General features: G+C 51.4%; 1 protein-coding gene, 1 long non-coding RNA gene and 1 gene segment (V, D, J or C); all 3 read right to left on the reverse strand.

Annotated features, from left to right (window-relative positions):
* LOC122420176 overlaps positions 1-19,573 on the reverse strand; it is a 224,880-nt gene that overhangs the window by 54,115 nt on the left and 151,192 nt on the right.
* Positions 1-19,573, reverse strand: part of LOC122420342 (immunoglobulin lambda-1 light chain-like) — a 204,835-nt gene that overhangs the window by 47,779 nt on the left and 137,483 nt on the right. The window lies entirely within an intron of this gene.
* On the reverse strand, positions 7,060-7,398 carry LOC122420479. Its single transcript, XR_006263295.1, has 2 exons — positions 7,312-7,398; positions 7,060-7,156 (listed from the first exon to the last, which is right to left on the reverse strand). It is a non-coding gene; the product is annotated as an uncharacterized LOC122420479 (long non-coding RNA).

The raw sequence follows: 19,573 nt of genomic DNA on the forward strand, positions 1-19,573 counted from the left end.
AGAACTGAAACATTAATATCTAAAATAAAGCATCCACTGGATGGTCTTAACAAGAGTCTGAAGATGACAGAAGAAAGTGCTAGTAAACTTAAAGATAGTTTCATATAGATTAGATAATCTGAGGAATTATATGTTGACTGTAAAGACTCCTTTACATCATACAGGCACAGGTAGTTTAAAAGTAAAGAGATGGGAAAAGTTTATAAAATATAAAACAGATCATAGAAAACCTAAGTCGCTTCATATCTAACAAAACAAACTTCAGAGCAAGGAGTATTATCAAGGATAAAGTTCATAATTATTAATGAGTTAAGTTCAAGATGACAAATTCTCAACTTATATGCATATAATAACAAAAATTTAAATAAAACACATGAAGCAAAAATTGATAGAACTACAAGGGGAAATTGATAATTCAACAGTGTACAGAAATTATAACAATTCTTACCTGTTAATAAACAGCACAAATAAAAAATCGGTAGTGCCGTGGGATACTAGGAACACAGCCCGCCTGAGCTGACATTCATAGAGCACTGACCAACATCCGCAGGATGCACAGTTTTTCCTAGTGCCTGTGAAACACTCACTAAAATTGACCATATTCTGGGATTTAAAAAAAATTCTCAATAACTTCTCTGGTTTTTGGCTATGCTACATGGTAACAATATCTCAGGTCCCCAGCTAGGGGCTGAACCCAGACTGTGGCAAGTGAAAGACCAGAATCCTAATCACTAGGCCACCGGGGGACTCCCTCAGTAGCTTTTTAAAAAATTAAAGAATAAAAATTATATTTGCCACAGTGAATTTAAACTAGAAATCAACAATAGGAAGACGAGGAAGATATCTGACAATGTTCTCAAATATTTAAAAAGTAAAGAACATACTTCTAAATGGGCTTCCTTGGAGGCTCAGATGGTATTCGATCCCTGGGTTGGGAAGATCCCCTGGAGAAGGGAATCTTGCCTGGAAAATCCCCTGGACAGAGGGGTTGCAAAGAGTCAGAAATGACTGAGCAACTAACACTTTCACTTCTAAATAACCTCTGTGCTATGGTTTGAATGTTTGTGTCCACTTGAGATTCATGTGTTGAAAACCTAGTGTCCCAGATGTAGTTAGGAGGTGAGGCCCTTGGGAGGTGATTAATTAACAGGGCCCTTACACATAGGATCGGGGCCCTTATAGAAGTGGCCTCAGAGAGCGTCTTAGCTCCTTCAGCGATGTGAGGACCCAGCACCAAGTTGACCATGTGCAACCTGTATGTAAGGGGACCTTCATCAGGACCAGCTCTGCTGGCCACACGATCTCAGACTTCTAGCCTCCAGAACTTTAGGGATAAGTTTCTGTTGTTTACAAGCCACCTAGTCTGGGGCAGTTTGTCGTAGCTGCCCAAATAGACTAAGACACCCTAGGTTAAAGAAGAAATCTGAAAACAAATTATAAACTAATATGTAAGCTGTATGAAGATGGAAACACAATGTGTAAAATTAATGAGATGCCGCTAAATACATGCCAAGAGAAAAATACACAGCATTGAATGCTTTTGTTATTAAAAAAAAAATCTTAAACAAATGAAGCTATAGAAGTTAAACCCAGAGTAATTAAAAAGGATCTTCCTGACCCAGGAATTGAACCCAGGAATTGAATAAAGGACAGAAATGATATGGACCTAACAGAAGCAGAAGATATTAAGAAGAGGCGGCAAGAATACACAGAAGAACTGTACAAAAAAGATCTTCACGACCCAGATAATCACGATGGTGTGACCACTCACCTAGAGCCAGACATCATAGAATGTGAAGACAAGTGGGCCTTAGGAAGCATCACTACGAACAAAGCTAGAGGAGGTGATGGAATTCCAATTGAGGTATTTCAAATCCTGAAAGATGATGCTGTGAAAGTGCTACACTCAATATGCCAGCAAATTTGGATAAGTCAGCAGTGGCCCCGGGACTGGAAAAAGTCAGTTTCCATTCCAATCCCAAAGAAAAGCAGTGCCAAAGAATTCTCAAACTATCGCACAATTACACTCATCTCACACGCTAGTAAAGTAATGCTCAAAATTCTCCAAGCCAGGCTTCAACACTGTGTGAACCGTGAACTTCCAGATGTTCAAGCTGGATTCAGAAAAGGCAGAGGAACCAGAGTTCAAACTGCCAACATCTGCTGGGTCATCGAAAAAGCAAGAGAGTTCCAGAAAAACATCTATTTCTGCTTTATTGACTATGCCAAAACCTTTGACTGTGTGGATCACATACACTGCAGAAATTTCTTAAAGAGATGGGAATACCAGACCACCTGACATGCCTCTTGAGAAACCTGTATGCAAGTCAGGCAGCAACAGTTAGAACTGGACATGGAACAACAGACTGGTTCCAAATAGGAAAAGGAGTACATCAAGGCTGTATATTGTCACCCTGCTTATTTAACTTATGCGCAGAGTACATCATGAGAAACGCTGGGCTGGAGGAAGCACAAGCTGGAATCAAGATTGCCAGGATAAATATCTATAAGCTCAGATATGCAGATGACACCACCCTTATGGCAGAAAGTGAAGAGGAACTAAAGAGCCTCTTGAAGAAAGTGAAAGAGTGAAAAAGTTGACTCAAAGCTCAACATTTGGAAAACTAAGATCATGGCATCCGGTCCCATCACTTCATGGCAGATAGATAGGGAAACAGTGGAAACAGTGACATACTTTATTTTGGGGGCTCCAAAATCACTGCAGATGGTGACTGCAGCCATGAAATTAAAAGACCCTTACTCCTTGGAAGGAAAGTTTTGACTGACCTAGACAGCATGTTAAAAAGCAGAGACACTACTTTGCCAACAAAGGTCAGTCTAGTCAAGGCTATGGTTTTTCCCAGTAGTCACGTATGGATGTGAGAGCTGGACCATAAAGAAAGTTGAATGCCAAAAATTGATGCTTTTGAACTGCCGTGTTGGAGAAGACTCTTGAGAGTCCCTTGGACTGCAAGGAGATCTAACCAGTTAATCCTAAAGGAAATCAGCCCTGAATATTCATTGGAAGGACTGATGCTGAAGCTGAGACTCCAATACTTTGGCCACCTGATGCAAAGAGCTGACTCATCGGAAAAGACCCTGATGCTGGGAAAGATTGAGGGCGGGAGGAGAAGGGGATGACAGAGGATGAGATGGTTGGATGGCCTCACCGACTCGATGGACATGAGTTTCGTAAACTGCGGGAGTTGGTGATGGACAGGGAGGCCTGGTGTGCTGCAGTCCATGGAGTCGCAAAGAGTCGGTCATGACTGAGCGACTGAACTGAACTGAACTGAGTAGCTTGATACTTCTTTCAAGGAATTTGTCCATTTCATCTGTTGTCAAAGTTATTGGATCCAAAGTTGTTAATTTTTGCTTCTTACCCTTTTGATGACTCTGGGGTTTCCTTCATGATAACTTTACTCATTTATTTACTCACGTTTGGCCGTGCCGGGTCTTTGTTGCAGCATGGGCTTTTCCCACTTGAGGAGATGGGGGCTACTCTCTGGGTCAGAGCACGGGTGTCTCACTGCAGCGGCCTCTCACACAGGCTCCCGGAGGCGCAGGCTTCAGTAGTTGTGGCAGGCAGGCTTAGCTGCTCTGCAGCACGTGGATCTTCCGGGACCAGGGATTCAATGGACCAGAAATGTCTCTTCCCGCACCAGGGAAGTCTCCCGCGTTGGCAGGTGGATTCTTTACCGCTAAATTACCAGAGAGATCCTCTTTCATTCTTGATGTTGGTCTTCTCCTTCTCCCTCCTGCTTTCCCTCTCTGTCTGATTCTGCTGGAACTATATGAACAGAGAACTGTGAGAACAGGTTCTCAAACTTGGAACAGTTAACATTTTGGGCTAAATGATTCTTTATTGTGGGGAGTTGTCCTATGAACAGAGGATATTAGCAGCATCATTTAACCTTTACTCACTACATACCTGTAGCAACTACATCCTCTCCATTTGTGTCGATCAAAACTGTCTCCAGACATGGACAAATGTCCCCTGGGATGGGTGGAAAGACCTTTTGTTAAGAACCATTGGGTCAGAGATTCATAGATTTTTGTCTTGTTGACTTTTTAAAAATACATCTTATTTTTTTATTTTATTGGTTTCTGCTCTTATCTTTGTGATTAGCTTCCTTTTACTTGGGGCTTCCCTGGTAGGTTTTCCTTTCTGGCTCAGAAGGGAAAGAATCAGCTGGTAAAGAATCTGCCTGCAATGCGGGAGACCTGGGTTCAATCCCTGGGTTGAGAGGATCCCCTGGAGAGGAGAAGGGCTACCCACTCCAGTATTCTGGCCTGGAGGATTCCATGGAGTGTATAGTCCTTGGGGTGGCAGAGTAGGCCCTGACTGAGTGACTTTCACACACACACACATCCCTCGTAGCTCAGCTGGTAAAGAATCTCGCCTGCAGTGCAGGAGACCCTGGTCCAGTTCCTGGGTCCGGAAGATTCCCTATTGTTTACTCCGGAAGATCTTATATGGGGACAAAACTAACAGCTATGATAGACCTTCTGGGCATCAGGGAATGGGGGCTGTGGACTGGAAAAGTGTATTTGTATTCTCCCAGACACAAACATACCTCTGTATATATGTACATGGAGAGAGAGAGAGGGAGGCTATGAGTCTCCAGGGGACCATGTAACCCATGTGACGTTCATGGAAGAGTGTGTGAGTGATCACTACCCAGTTTTTCTTCTGGTTTCTTGGTCAATTGACTTCACAATTCAAATTCCTATGTTTCATTTTAGACTGAGGGAATTGTAAACAACTGTGAGATATATATACATGGGTTATCATGGTCAGCGAGTGAGGGTTCATCTTGTGTGTCCACTTTGCCTGGAAACAATGTTGGACTGATTCACTTCTAGGGGTGTCTGGGGGTGTTTCTGGAGGACAGGAGCATTTGAACCCAAGGGCTCAGTGAAGCAGGAGGCTCTCTGCAGGCGGACCCAGGAGGAACACCAGGCCGAGGAAGGCAGAGTCGCCTCCTCCCGAACCTGAGGTCTCTGCTCAGAAAAGGGACAGTGTAATGACTAGAAGCAAAGAAAGGAAATCAGCTGCTGAGGTTTATTCTCTGGAGCAGATTCACACGTTGAGGCTCATGTGCAGGAACTCTGGCTGAAGCAGAGCACTCTCCCCTCTGTGTTGGAAAATTTTAAATTAAATGTGCAGTTCAAACCGTGTTTAATCCAGACAGGGCAGCACAGCAAAGTCACTACACTGGTCACTTGTCTTTTTGATAAAGGAGAGGGAACCTCCTGGCGCATTTAGGAAAGGCCATGTCTCAGCTTTGGAAGCACAGGGAGAGGCCATAAGAAGGTGGTGAGGACCAGGGTCACGGGCGGAGGGATCATTCACTCCTCTTCACTTTGCTACATCTGTGTGCTGTCCATCTTGTCTAGAGTAGTTCAGTCTTCAGATACTGCAGTTTCCATTTGTAGAAATTCAATCTGGATCATTTTTAAACCTCTCTTTTGTCTACTTAATGTGTTTTGAATCTCTTTATCTCAAGAATGAAAATAAACATAATTTTAAAGGTTGGTTTTGTGCCCTTGACTATAAACTACAATATCTGGGCCATTTCGGAGCATGTTTGAATCAATACATTTTGTACTTACTATAGCTCCTATTTTCTTGATTCTTTACAGGTAATTTTTGTTAGGAATTGGGTACTGTGAATCTTTCCTTGTTGAATACGGGATATTTGCATTTTTCCTAATTTTTCTTTTTTTTACTTTTAGTTTTATCTTCAGGAAATTCACTAGGACTCACGAAAGTCCTTTCTCCACTTGTTACTTCAGTCTCTTACATGCGTCAGGACAGCCCTTCCTCTGGGCTAAGTTTCCCCACACCCGGGGGGCGGGGGCCAGTTCTCCTGACTCTTCACCCGGAGGCCTTAATGAGGAGCTCCCCTGCGTCTGGGCAGCCGGCCCTGCTGTGACCTGCGTGTGTCTCTGCCCATCGGCCTGCAGTGTCCTTGGAGGTTCCGTCCTCACCTCTGGTCACGTTGTCCCGCACACGAGCTCCTCAGGGTCTGAGCAATGTCTGCAGTCTGCAGACCCTCTGTGTAGCTCTGTCCTCCTCAGGAGTCTTCCCTCCTGACTCGTGTTTCCTCTTGGATTCTTGGACCTCCGCTCTGAACTGCAGGCATGGTGCTGAGTGTGATCTCTGGATGGAAGCCTGGGAGGCTGGCTGGGTCCATCCTGCGGTGTGGTGACAGGTGGGGACTCGGGGTGGGGCCTGCATGTCATCCTGACCCGAGCAGGGGCCTGGGCTCCTGGCCTCAGGCATCGCTGACCTGAGTCTCCCTCAGAGAGGGGTCAGGGCCTGGGCGGGGGGACTGTCTCTGCAATGACAGCCCTTCCCAGGGAGGGCACAGCTGGGAGCTGGCGCGGCTCCAGCACTTGTGGGAGGTGGGGGGGCCCAGGGGAGGACCTGAGGGCCCCACACCGGCCCCGGGCTGGTTTATTCTCTTCCTTGGGCTCAGGAGAAGCTCCGAGGAGCTGCGTTGTTCTCTGAATTCACCCAGGAGATTTGGCTGCTGAGTGTCCAGTCAGCACCGCATGGACATCCAGGGTCCATGAGCCGTGGTCTCTGTCCCTCTGTCTGTCCTTCATTCAGGTCACCACACGGCCCAACACCAGTACAGCCTGGTCCTGCCAGCCCATGGTCCACTGCTGACCCCCTTGTGCAGAGCCTGCCTGGAGGGCCGGGAGGAGGGGCCGCCTGGGGGGCTCAGCTCCGGGGGAACCGGGCCAGGCCTGTCCCTGCTGAGTCCACAGTCTCCCGGGGCTGGAGGAGAGTGTGAGCAGGACGGGAGGGTTTGTGTCTCACTTCCCCGTCTGTCTGTGTCACCATGAGGATCATCACTGCTGTCAGCTGACTGACAGTGATAGTCGGCCTCGTCCTCAGCCCAGGCCCCGCTGATGGTCAGGGTGGCCCTGTTCCCTGAGCTGGAGCAAGAGAACCAGTCAGGGATCCCTGAGGACAGCTCATTATCTTTATAAATGACTGTCACAGGGGCCTGGCCTGGCTTCTGCTGGTGCCAAGATGTATATCGATTATTCAGTTGGTCCCCTGAGCAGGTGATCTTGGCCGTCTGTCCCAAGGCCACTGACACTGAAGTCGGCTGGGTCAGTTCATAGGAGACCACCGAGCCTGGGAGAGAGGGGGGAGACAGGATGAGCCGGAAGGACCCCCTTCCCTGGGCTTCCCACGCTGAGGTGGTGCCTGGACTGTGCTCTGGGTTCGGGGAAGACCCAGCCCAGGGTCATGTGTGTTCTGAACCTGCGGGCAGGGCCGGGGGGCTGCACCTGTGCAGAGAGTGAGGAGGGGCAGCAGGAGAGGGGTCCAGGCCATGGTGGACGCGCCCTGAGCTCTGCCTCTGAGCCTGCAGCTGGGCTGGGGCCTCTGGGCTCTCTTATCCTCCGGAGGGACATACTCATGCAAACCTCCTTCCTGCCCCTCCTGGCCTTGGGACCGGCCCCCTGCTGAGCAGAGAGCAGCTGGGCTCCAAGGAGGAGTCTCCTGGGGCCTGACTCCCAGGCCTGTGCGCAGGTCCCCAGACTCTGTCTGGGCTGAGTGAGAAAGGCTGGCGCTCCCCCAGCTCTTTCACACATCCTCTGTCTGCTCACAGGGTCCCCTCTGACTCTCGGAGATGCACAGGTGTCCTCTGTGGGGACGAGGTCATCAAGTAGAGGGCAGGGCCCTGTGGGATGCAGGTCCTGAGGGGACCGTGGTCCTGCTGCTGTGAGAGCCAGGATTCCAGCATCGGACCCAGTGACACTGGTCACATAGCTCTGGCAGAATTTTTATTGTATTTCTTCAGAATTGTATTTATTTATTTATTGACATATCAAGCTTTCCAGGTGGCTCAGTGGTAAAGAGGTCACTTGCAATGCAGGAGAGACAGGAGACTCGATTTTGATCCCTGGGTGGGATGATCCCCTGGAGGAGGGCATGGCAACCCACTCTGCCGGGACCAGCTGGCAAAGAGAACAAGTTGTGATCGCAACAGCACAGAAGCCTGAGAAGAAAGCCGATAGTAAAGAATGGGGTCGAGAGGACTGAAATGCTCTTGAGGCAAGTCAGCGATTTTATTGAGTAAAACAGCTACCTTTATACTAGTACAATCAGGAAACATAGTTCATAAAAATGCCATCTGGTTTTTGTCACATCAATACAATTCTTTGTCTTAAGTGATTGCAGAAGCTTACATTCCTTTTTTCACATTCCAAGATAAACTACTAAGTGAAGGTCCTACTATGTTTTTCTCAAGGAAGAACAAAGGAGACCCGGCAAATGTTTTACTACTTTATCATGGGGTGACGGGACAGGGAATGGCCTCTTTCAAGGCTTTCCCAGGGCCTTTTTGGGCCTTGAGCAGGCCGGCTCCCCGCACCACTCCAGTATTCTTTCATGGAAAATCCCACGGGCAAAGGAGCCTGGTGGACTACAGTCCGCGGGGATGCAAAGAATTGAACACCACTGAGTGAATAAGCACACATTTATTGACCTATAGTTGATTTGCAATGTTATATTAGTTACAAGTTACAGCAAAATGATTCATGTATGTATATGATTCATATGTATAAATATTCTTTTTCATATCATGTTTTAGAAATAAAATGGGGAAAAAATCTTCTGTACCTAGACCAAGGCAAGAATTCTTGGACTTGACAGTAACTTCATTATATGTAGAAGGAAGAAGTCATGTGGAAACATTAAAATGTAATGCATTTGTTTTTAGAAAAGCATTTTTTAGAGAGTTGAAAAGTCCAGTAAAATTTAGAAAGTACTTTCTACTCACAGATTCATCAAAAGGCTTGTGTATGCATTTCAAAAATTCTCAAAACTAATCAATCTGAAAAAAATCCAATAGGAATGGGGAAAATGACGTGAAGAGACAGTTCTTCAGGAACGTACAGATGCCAGATGAGCAGATGGGACGATGGTCACACGAGTCATTAGGGGAACGTCAGTGACACCCTAAGGGGACCCCGCTGCGCAGCTGAGCATATGGACTCAACATCAAAGGCGGCAAGACCCGAGGGTGGCCGGACAGCAGGGAGACTGGCTGCTCCTGAGCCACAGGAAGGAATGTAAAGTGTCACAGGCACTCTGAGAAACAGTTCAGCAGCTACTAATACACTAAACATTGGATTACTGTGCAATTTAGAAATTGTGCTCTTAAAATTTATTTCAGGGAAATGAGGACTTATGTTCCAATAAATCCCTCTACACCAGAGCGAGCAGCTCCTGATATAGTCAACTCAGGCAGCGATACTCGATCACCATCCACATGGTACTTAAACACCATACATTTCATTACTTTGTTTCTGGGAGTCAAAAGTCTGTGATCAACACCCTGCACTGTTGTTTTTTTGCCAAGTCTTTCCTTGGCTCACTGAGGGCACCTCCCGGCTCTGACCTTACAAAGCCTTGTCTCGGTGGCTCACTGGGGGCTGGGCATGTGTTTCTGGTCTCTTTTATAAGGTCACCTATCCTATCTCCACAGGGCAGAGTAACCTGGAAGTGGACACCAATTTCCACCCGGTTCATCTGTGGCTTTCACAGATGGACAGACAGTGGCCCCCTCTGAGAGCCTGAACTTGTCGTGACCTTGTCACAGAGATGACCTCTAATGGGTGCTCCACGCTGTGTGTCCAAGGCTCTGTGGGGGGGCCCCTCACTGGTGGGTCACCATCTCAGCCCAGCAGGGAGTGGGCTTCTCTGCCTCTGTTTCCCATCTCTGTCTTCCCTTCTGTCTGTCTGTCCTTCCGTGTGTCCATCAGAGGCTCCTGCTGACTGTCTCCAGTTCTCAGCAGCCCAGACCATGGGGGTGTGGATGTGGTGGCACCTGCAGCGTGGGTTTGCTCCCTGCTGACTTCCCCCTCCCTCTTCTGCAGTGTAAGGGGGACAGGAGACTCCCCACTTGAGGGACCTGTAGGAGCTCTTGTTTGGGTCAAAGAGAGAACAGCCCTTCCCTGGACTGAGGGCAGGAGTCCTGGGAGATGCCGTGTCTGCTGTGAGTCCAGGCAGACTGTGGACAGAGGTCACTGCGGGATGGAGCGCAGATGTCCTGTCCAGCCCTGCAACCTGCACCCCGTCCATCCCTCCCCAGGACACCAGCCTCCTCCTCTCCTGCCCATGGGCATCACCAGGCCACGGGCAGCTCCTGGACTTTCCCCGTCAGCCCTCAGTCACTGGGGACCCAGCTGACCTTCCCGATCCAGCCCCCAAATCCCACCTGGTCAGTGCCCAGAGTCAGTGTCCCTGGCGTCTGCCCCACATTGCCCCACGTTGACTCAGGGGCCAGGGTATGTGAAAGATGCTTGGTTTTCAGATTTCAGACAAACTATGGGGGAACCTCAGGTGCACAGTCCTCCCTCCCAAATGCATTTGAGGAGCTCCCCGACAAGCTGAGACCTGGGGCATGGACCGTATTCTCCAGATCCGTGTCCCTCCACCATCCCTCTTGCTGTCTCCGTGGCCATGGCGCTGGGCCATCACAGGACGTCCTCTGGGTGGAACGGGAGCCATCCTTGACAGCAAAGCTGAGACTCTCCCTAGCAGGAGAAACTCAGCCGGGTCCGGATCTGTCCGGCCCCAGACCCCTCACACGCCCCTCATTCCACAAGGACCCAGCTCTGCTCCCACCAAGGGGCCGAGGCTCCGTCCTGCCCGGGGCTCAGTCCTTCCTGCTGAGCCCTCCCTCAGCCCCGGCAGAGTTCCACTCTGCCCCCGGGCCCTGAGTCTGGTCACTGGGTGCCTCGACCCGAGTGTCATCTGTGGACCCCCAGACCCCGGCCCCTGCCTTGAGAGACCCCACAGGGCCTGGGGGCTCTTAGGGACGGGGTCATCTCAACTCAGGCCCCTCCCAGGGTCATGCTCCCCCTGGTCTGGGCTGGTCTCTCCCCGCATCGTCCACACAGGCTTGTGGAAGAGGAAACACAATGTCCTGTTTCTAAACCACTTAAAATGAATGTGTATCTGATCTCCATCTGGTGAATCTGGGAGAGAGTCAGGGAGATGGATTTCTGAGGGGAGACTCAGGTCAGGGCCCTGGGGATGGACAGGGAGCAGCTCACGCTGGTGCCCGTGGGCAGAGGGCACGGGAGGGAGGTTTGTGCCTCACTTCCCCTTTGTCTGAGTCACTGTGGTACCCATTTTGGCCACCATCATTATAGCTGACACCACAGATGTAATCAGCCTCATCGTCAGACTGGAGGCTGCTGATGGTCAGGTAGCGGTCAGCCCCGGAGCTGGAGCCGGAGAAGCGGTCGAGGATCCTGTCCCCTCTGGTGACTTTTCCATCACTGGTCAGCTTCATCAGATACCGAGGGGCCTGCCCAGGACTCTGCTGATCCCACTCAATGTAGTACGTGCTATGCTCACTGCTCAGGGTGCAGGTGAGCTTGGCCGAGCCTCTCAGGGAGGAGGACGCAGCCGGGGACTGGGTCAGCACAGGCCGAGCACAGAGCCCTGCAGAGAGAAAGGCAGGTGAGGCTGAGGGCGCCCACACTGGGAGGGGACCCTCAGGACTGAGCCAGATGGAGGGGCCGGGAGCCCCCTGAGGCCTGGGGCCTCACTGACCCGTGCTGACCAGCAGCGACAGCAGGTAGAGGAGGACCCAGGCCATGGTGGGAGGCGCGTCCTGAGCTCTGCCCTGAGGCTGCCCAGCTGGACTGGCCTCTGCAGGCCCCCATTTTATCCTCTCCCCTACAGCTCCAGAAGGAGGGGCAGTGCATGCCAGTCAAGTGCCCGCCCCCGTCCTGGGTCTCAGCTCCTGTCTCAGCCCTGAGCCCAGGGCCTCACTCTGGGGAGTCCCCGGGGTCAGAGACAGGGCCACGTGCGGGTGTCAGAGGGACAGACATTTCCCCCAAGAGAAGTGTGTTCAAGGAAGCACCAGTCATGCCCTTTGCACTTGAGCCCTGCCCAGGGGACGGGCACCTGGGAGGGTCCAGAACCAGGACCCGCAGCGCCCCCTGGTGCCCCAGGTTGGTCGTCTTTCTACACCTGTAGCTCCAACACAGTGAGGACTTGTGAGCCCCAGTAGATGCCAGACCCCTGGAGAGTTTCCTGCATCTGCTCCCCTGGCATCATAATGAGCCCACAGAACCCTCTGTGACGGCTCAGCCTCTGCCCAGTGTAATGAGCAGGAGCCCGCACTGGGAGAGGACATGAGTGCCCCAGAGTTCCCCAGACAGGGATGAGTGGGTCAACATTCCATCCAGGGCACTGACCTCAGAGTCTGACCTTTCAGCCGCTTCCCTCCCCACCCCATCTTCGGGCCCCATAGCTTATTTCCCTTCCCCCCGACCCGAGGCCTCCTGAGCCCCTCCACTGGCAACCTGCTCCTCTGTATTCAGGTGAACTGGATCCTATGTCAATAAAATATTTCTTATTTTATGGAGAGGTCCACCTCTTATTTTATGGAGAGGTCCACCTCTCCATTTAGTTCTAGGCACAAAATTAAATTTTATGACACGTCATGGGGTTCATGCGAATATCTTCCCACTATAAGGGATGCTTATAGAAATTTAATTTAAAAAAGAAATTTAATAAAACAAAGCAAAGCAGTAATGCCATTTATTTCACAAACTATAGTAAAAATGTGGGTGATGGCTCAGAACCACTGTTGAATATTATAGTTTCATTCCTAACTTGCCTTTGAGGTGGATGTCACATGGATACCTGTATATAATCCCCTGGTTTCTGGGTGGAATATAGATCCCCAGTTTCTCCCCAGCAGAGTCTGGGTCTGGGACCCTCGCTCACCTCCTGGTGGTGGTGAGTGTTTTCTGCAGACACAGTTCCCCAAGGAAGCCTCACCCATCTCACTTGCTCAGCCCAATATGGTGGCCACAAGTCAAGGCGGGCGGTCCCAGTAGAGAACTGCTGTTCTGAAATACCCAGTAGATCTCAAAGATTTAGGATACAGTAGTGTAGAATGTCACAGAAGGCAATGGCACCCCACTCCAGTACTCTTGCCTGGAAAATCCCATGGACGGAGGAGTCTGGTGGGCTGCAGTCCGTGGGGTTGCTAAGAGTCGGACATGACTGAGCGACTTCACTTTCACTTTTCACTTTCATGCATTGGAGAAGGAAACGGCAACCCACTCCAGTGTTTCTGCCTGGAGAATCCCAGGGATGGAGGAGCCTGGTGGGCTGCCGTCTATGGGGTCACACAGAGTCGGACATGACTGAGGCGACTTAGCAGCAGCAGCAGTGTAGAATGCATCTAGATTTTCATATTTAATTCATATTGGAATGGCAGTTTAAAATACCATTTTATTTATTTATTTATGGCGGTGCTGGGTCCTCACTGCTGTGTGGGCCTTCTCCACTTGTGGCCAGTGGGTGCTGGTCTTTGTTGTGCTGCTCGGACTTCTCATCGCGGTGGTTTCTCTGGTTGTGGAGCACCAGCCTTGGGTGGGCGGGCTTCTGTGGTTTCGGCAAGTGGGCTCAGCAGGTGCAGCTCCCAGGCTCTAGAGCGCTGCTCAGTGGGTGTGAGGCGCGGGCTTAGCTGTCCTGCGGCATGCGGAATCTTCCCGGATCAGGGATAGAACGCGTGTCTCCTGCATTGGCAGGTGGATTCTTTCCCACTGAGCTTCCAGGGAAGCTCTTGAAGTGATATTTTCAACTAATTGAGTAAGCAAAATCTATCATGGATATAGCATCTGTTTTGCATAATTTTTCAAGTGTGTCTTGGAAAATTTAAAATCGCATATGTGGTTGTTGGTGGTGTTGGTTTAGTTGGTAAGTCGAGTCCGACTCTTATGACCCCATGGACTCTTGTGACTCCATAGATTGTAGCCTGCCAGGCTCCTCTGTCCATAGGATTCTCCAGGCAGAAAAATGGGGGTGGGTTGCCATTTCCTTCCCGGGAGATCTTCGCGACCCAGGAATTGAACCCGGGTCTCCGGCATTGCAGGCAAATTCTTTACCAACTGAGCGATAAGTGAAGCCCTCACATGTGGTTAAAACTTTGTTTTAATCAGACAGAGCAGCAGTGCAAAGTCCCCACATCAGTCACTTGATTTTTTAAATGGGAGGAACTTCCTGGCACATTCAGGAAAGGCCGTGTTTAGCTTTGGAAGCACAGTGAGAGGCCACAGGAAGGTGGTGAGGACCAGGGATTGGGTAGAGAGAGTGAATAGTTCTGTTAAACAAGTAAACAAATAGAAAGAACTCTGATGGTGCTTGATACATATTAAGCACATATGTATATTTACTCTCATTCCATCTGTTAATATTCATATTCCTTATCCTTCATACAAACCAGAGGCTTTGGGATGGTGGGAGCATGAGTGTGATGGGTCTGGGACACGTGATAAGGGCAGTGTTCTCTGGCAAAACCAATATACACACCTTGTTGGAACCCTCCACACTCACGAACTGAAGTCCTAACTGCAGTCCTGAGAGCGGGGCCTTATTTGGAAACAGTCCATTCAGACGTGATGAGTTAAGCTGAGTTCATGTTGGGGTGAGGTGTCCCTAGTCCATTCAGTGGGTCTCAGGAGCTCTGGTCCAGGAAACCGTCACCCGCTCCTGCCAGCTCATCGTCCACTGAGGACCACCCCCCGCCCCGTGCAGCGCCCGCCTGGAGGGCCAGGAGGAGGGGCCGCCTGGGGGCTCAGCTCCGGGGGAACCGGGCCAGGCCTGTCCCTGCTGAGTCCACAGTCCTCCCGGGGCTGGAGGAGAGTGTGAGCAGGACGGGAGGGTTTGTGTCTCACTTCCCCGTCTGTCTGTGTCACCGTGAGGATTATTACTGCTGTCAGCTGACAGACAGTGATAGTCGGCCTCGTCCTCGTTCTGGGCACTGGTGATGGTCAGGGTGGCTGTTTTGCCTGAGCTGGAGCCAGAGAACCGGTCAGGGATCCCCGAGGGCCGCTCACTATCTTTATAAATGACCTGCACAGGGGCCTGGCCTGGCTTCTGCTGGTACCAAGATGTATATTTTTCATCCAGCAGGTCCCCTGAGCAGGTGATCTTGGCCGTCTGTCCCAAGGCCACTGACACTGAAGTCGGCTGGGTCAGTTCATAGGAGACCGCGGAGCCTGGAAGAGAGCGGGGAGATGGGATGAGCCAGAAGGACCCCCTTCCCCGGGCTTCCCACCCTGAGGCGGTGCCTGGACTGTGCTCTGGGTTCGGGGCAGGCCCAGCCCAGGGTCCTGTGGGGCCGGAGCCTTCGGGCAGGGCTGGGGGGCCGCACCTGTGCAGAGAGTGAGGAGGGGCAGCAGGAGAGGGGTCCAGGCCATGGTGGACGCGCCCTGAGCTCTGCCTCTGAGCCCGCAGCAGCGCTGGGGCCTCTGGGCTCTCTTATCCTCAGGAGGAACGTCTTCATGCAAATCTCCTTTCTGCCCCTCCTGGCTGGGGACCGGCCCCCTGCTGAGCGGAGAGCAGCTGGGCTCCAAGGAGGAGTCTCCTGGGGCCTGACTCCCAGGCCTGTGCGCAGGTCCCCAGACTCTCTCTGGGCTGAGTGAGAAAGGCTGGCCCTCCCGAGCAGTGCACAGGCCCTCTGTCTGCTCAGGGGGTCCCCTCTGGGCCTGGGGGACACACAGGTGTCCTCTCTGGGATGAGGTCATCGTCTGTGGGGCTGGACAGTGCTGGAAGCTGGCTCTGAGGGGACCGTGGTCCTTTTGCTGTGAGAGCCAGGATTCCAGCATCGGACACCACGAGATGGCTCCTGAATATGTAGGCAAACTTTTCTTTTTAAAACTTTAAAACTTTTCTTTTTTAAAAAAGAAACTTTAAAAAAAAAAACGTGTTTTAGATTCAGGAGAATCGTTGGGATCTATGGTTAAAGAAGAATTCTTTGGTGACAGCAGATGCATGCTTCATAAAAGGAAAGATCAATATTTTGAACCTCATCAAAACTGATATCTTTTGCTTTGGAAGCTGTCTGAAAGTGAAAGTCACTCAGTTGTGTCCGACTCTTTGGGACCCCATGGACTATACGGTTCATGGAATTCTCCAGGCCTGAGTACTGGAGTGGGAAGCCCTTCCCTTCTCCAGGGGATCTTCCCAGCCCAGGGATCGAGCCCAGGTCTCCCACATTGCAGGCGGATTCTTTACCGGCAGAGACACAAGGGAAGCCCAAGTTATCCAAACAGGATGGAAAAAAAGCCAAATCACAACCTGAAAGAGGATTTTTGAAAACCGTACATTCATTGAAGGGCAAGTATGTAGAGTATATTAAAACTCTCACAACTGAATAAAAAAAGAAACGAAATGAGTATATCACATTCAGAAAATGGGCAGTGAGTAGAGGCAGGTTTTGTGGAAGAGGACGCAGAATTGGCCGTGAGCACAGGAAAGACCTTTGTCATCAGCCACGAGGGAAATGCAAGTGAAACCACAATGAGGCCTCATTATGTACCTGTATGAATGCTCCAAACAAATGCAAGGACAACCCCAAATGCTGACAACGATGCCGAGAACCTGGACCACTGAGGTGTGGCTCAGAGGACGGTGAACTGGGGCAGCTACCCTGCAAATTGTTGACAGCTTCTTCAAAACCTTGAGGTCAGCATTCATCCCAGCAGCTTCCCAGTTGAACTTTTATTTGAGAAGAGCGAAGATGTATGTACACAGAGAAACTAGACACAAACTGTCCGTAGATCCTACGTGAGTACCCGCCCAAACCGAGAGCAATCCAGGTGTCCTTTCACTGGTAGCTGGGTGCAGACTTTGGTCGTCGAACATTGGAAAATAATTGGCCATGAGAAGGACTGAGTTCTTCACGCACAGAACAGTTTTGATGACTCTCCAGTGATTCTACAGGTTGAAAAATCCCTCTTCCAAGGCTACATACTATGCAACTCTATATTTTACTTCTATGTACCATTTCTGAAAAGACTAACTTTTAGAAGTGGAGATGAATGAATGGTGCCTGGGGTGATGGGGAGCACAGGGAAGCGGGTGGAAGAAAGTGGATGTGGAAGAACAGCAGGGATCCTTGGGAAGAAGTCACTGATTTATTCTGACTGGGCTGGTGGATCCCAAACCTACACTTGTGATAAAGTGACAGAACTAGACACCCAGGAACACACACATTGAGAACAAGCAACCCTGGGGGAAGCTGAGTTTGATAATCGGCCAAATGTTTGATGACACCCTTCACAAAACACGGTACACAGATGAGAAGTGAGCAGCTGAAAGATGGTCCAGATCATAATCACTAAGGCAGTGAGGACTAAAAACAAGGAGGAATCACTCCAGAGCTATTAGAGGGATTCTGATAAAAAAATCCTAGTCTCAGATGCCAACCACGACGCAGGTCAATGAGTGCTCATAAAGGGCTGGTTTGGAACAGGGCTTCCCAGCTGGGTCAGCAGGAAAGCATCCACCTGCCAATGCAGGAGCCATGGATTCAATTCCTGAGTCCCGGAGATCTCCTGGGAAAGGAAACGGCAGCCCGGTCCTGTGTATTTTTCTGGGAAACCCCATGGACAGAGGAGCCCGATGTGCTAGAGTCCCTGCGCTCATGAAGGGTTGGATGCGACTTAGCGACGAAACGGCAGCATTGCTTAACAGCTGGGCAGTTTCTAAGGTAGACGCATATCTACCATGCAACCCGTCAACTCCATCCTCCGGTATTTACCCAAGTGCCATGGAAATTCATGCTCACAGAGTGCTCATAACAAATGCTGTACAGGTTTTACGTGACATTGCCAAAGAGCAACACTGACGTTACAACAGGTGAAGGATAAACAGAACTGTGGCCCACCCTCCCAGGGACATCTGCTCAGGAACGGCCGTGGAGGGAACTGTCAGGAGCTACAACCACGGGGATGGAGTTCACATGCATCCCCTGCGTGAAGGAAGCCGGAGCCAAACGGCTGCCTTGGGCGCTCCCATTTCTGTGATCTTCTAACAGAGACCCGCCTGTAGGCACAGACAGCGGGGCCGCAGTCCCAGAGGTGGCGGTGGAGGAGGGGCTGATGCGGAGGGGCCTGGGGAAACGATGGGAAAGGCTGAGCCGGGGGATATTGTGCCTGTGGGGTCGTACACCGCTGTATGCATTTATCCATAGTCAGTGATGTTTCGAGAAAGGGTGGGTTTCTTGTGTATCTAAGTTATAAAACAGGAAAAGAATAGCGAGAGAAGGTTCCAGGAACCGACTCTCGCTTAGGCATTATGAGCAGGAAGTGCAGATAAGACAGAGAACACCCCTCCCCCCAGAGAGGAGGGGGTGGGGAGCAGGTTGGGGGGAGACAGTCTCTGCTTCTGAGGCTGTGGCCGACAGGTCAGCCTGCCCATTAGCGTCTGACCAAGGCTCTGTAGGGGGGACCCCCTCACGGGTACGTCACCCTCGGTGCAGAGTGGGGGAGTCTTCACTGCCTCCCTTTTCGTTCCTGTCCTCACTTCCTGCCGTCTGTCCCTCTGTGTTTCCATCACACGCTCCCGCTGACTGTCTGCAGGTCTGTCCTCCCACAGACCCCCTCACACGGCCCCGATTCCACAAGGACCCAGCTCCGCACTCGCCTCGGGGCCGAGGCTCCTTCCTCCTTCCCCGGAGGCTCAGTTCTTCCTGCTGAGCCCTCAGCCTGACAGACCTCCTGCTCTGCGCCCTGGGCTCCTGAGTCAGGTCCCCTGGCGCCTTGACCTCCACTGTGACCTCTGGACTCCACTCTCCATGGCCCTGCCTTGAGAGACCCACCATGCGAGCACGGGGCCTGGGCCTCCTGCGGTCGGGTCATCTCAGTTCAGCCCCCTCCCAGGGTCACGCTCCCCCCTGGTCTGGGCTGGTCTCTCCCAGTGTCGTCCACACAGGCTTGTGGAAGAGGAAACACAATGTCCTGTTTCTAAACCACTTAAATGAACATGTTTCTGCCTCCCCCGCTGGTGTCTCTGGGAGAGAGTCAGGGAGATGGATTTCTGAGGGGAGACTCAGGTCAGGGCCCTGGGGACAGGCAGGCAGCAGCTCACGCTGGTGCCCGTGGGCAGAGGGCACGGGAGGGAGGTTTGTGCCTCACTTCCCCTTTGTCTGAGTCACTGTGGTACCCACTTTGGCCACCATCATTATAGCTGACACCACAGATGTAGTCAGCCTCATCGTCAGACTGGAGGCTGCTGATGGTCAGGTAGCAGTCCCCCGAGCTGGAGCCGGAGAAGCGGTCGGGGATCCCGTCCCCTCTGGTGACTTTTCCGTCACTGGTCAGCTTCATCAGATCCCGAGGGGCCTGCCCAGGACTCTGCTGATCCCACTCAATGTAGCACGTGCTATGCTCACTGCTCAGGGTGCAGGTGAGCGTGGCCGAGCCTCCCAGGGAGGAGGACGCAGACGGGGGCTGGGTCAGCACAGGCCGAGCACAGAGCCCTGCAGAGAGAAAGGCAGGTGAGGCTGAGGGCGCCCACACTGGGAGGGGACCCTCAGGACTGAGCCAGATGGAGGGGCCGGGAGCCCCCCGAGGCCCGGGGCCTCACTGACCCGTGCTGACCAGCAGCGACAGCAGGTAGAGGAGGACCCAGGCCATGGTGGGAGGCGCGTCCTGGGCTCTGCCCTGAGGCTGCCCAGCTGGACTGGCCTCTGCAGGCCCCCGTTTGATCATCTCTCCTGAAGTTCCA

This window comes from Cervus canadensis, chromosome 1 (assembly GCF_019320065.1).
Source record: "Cervus canadensis isolate Bull #8, Minnesota chromosome 1, ASM1932006v1, whole genome shotgun sequence".
NCBI lineage: Eukaryota > Metazoa > Chordata > Mammalia > Artiodactyla > Cervidae > Cervus > Cervus canadensis.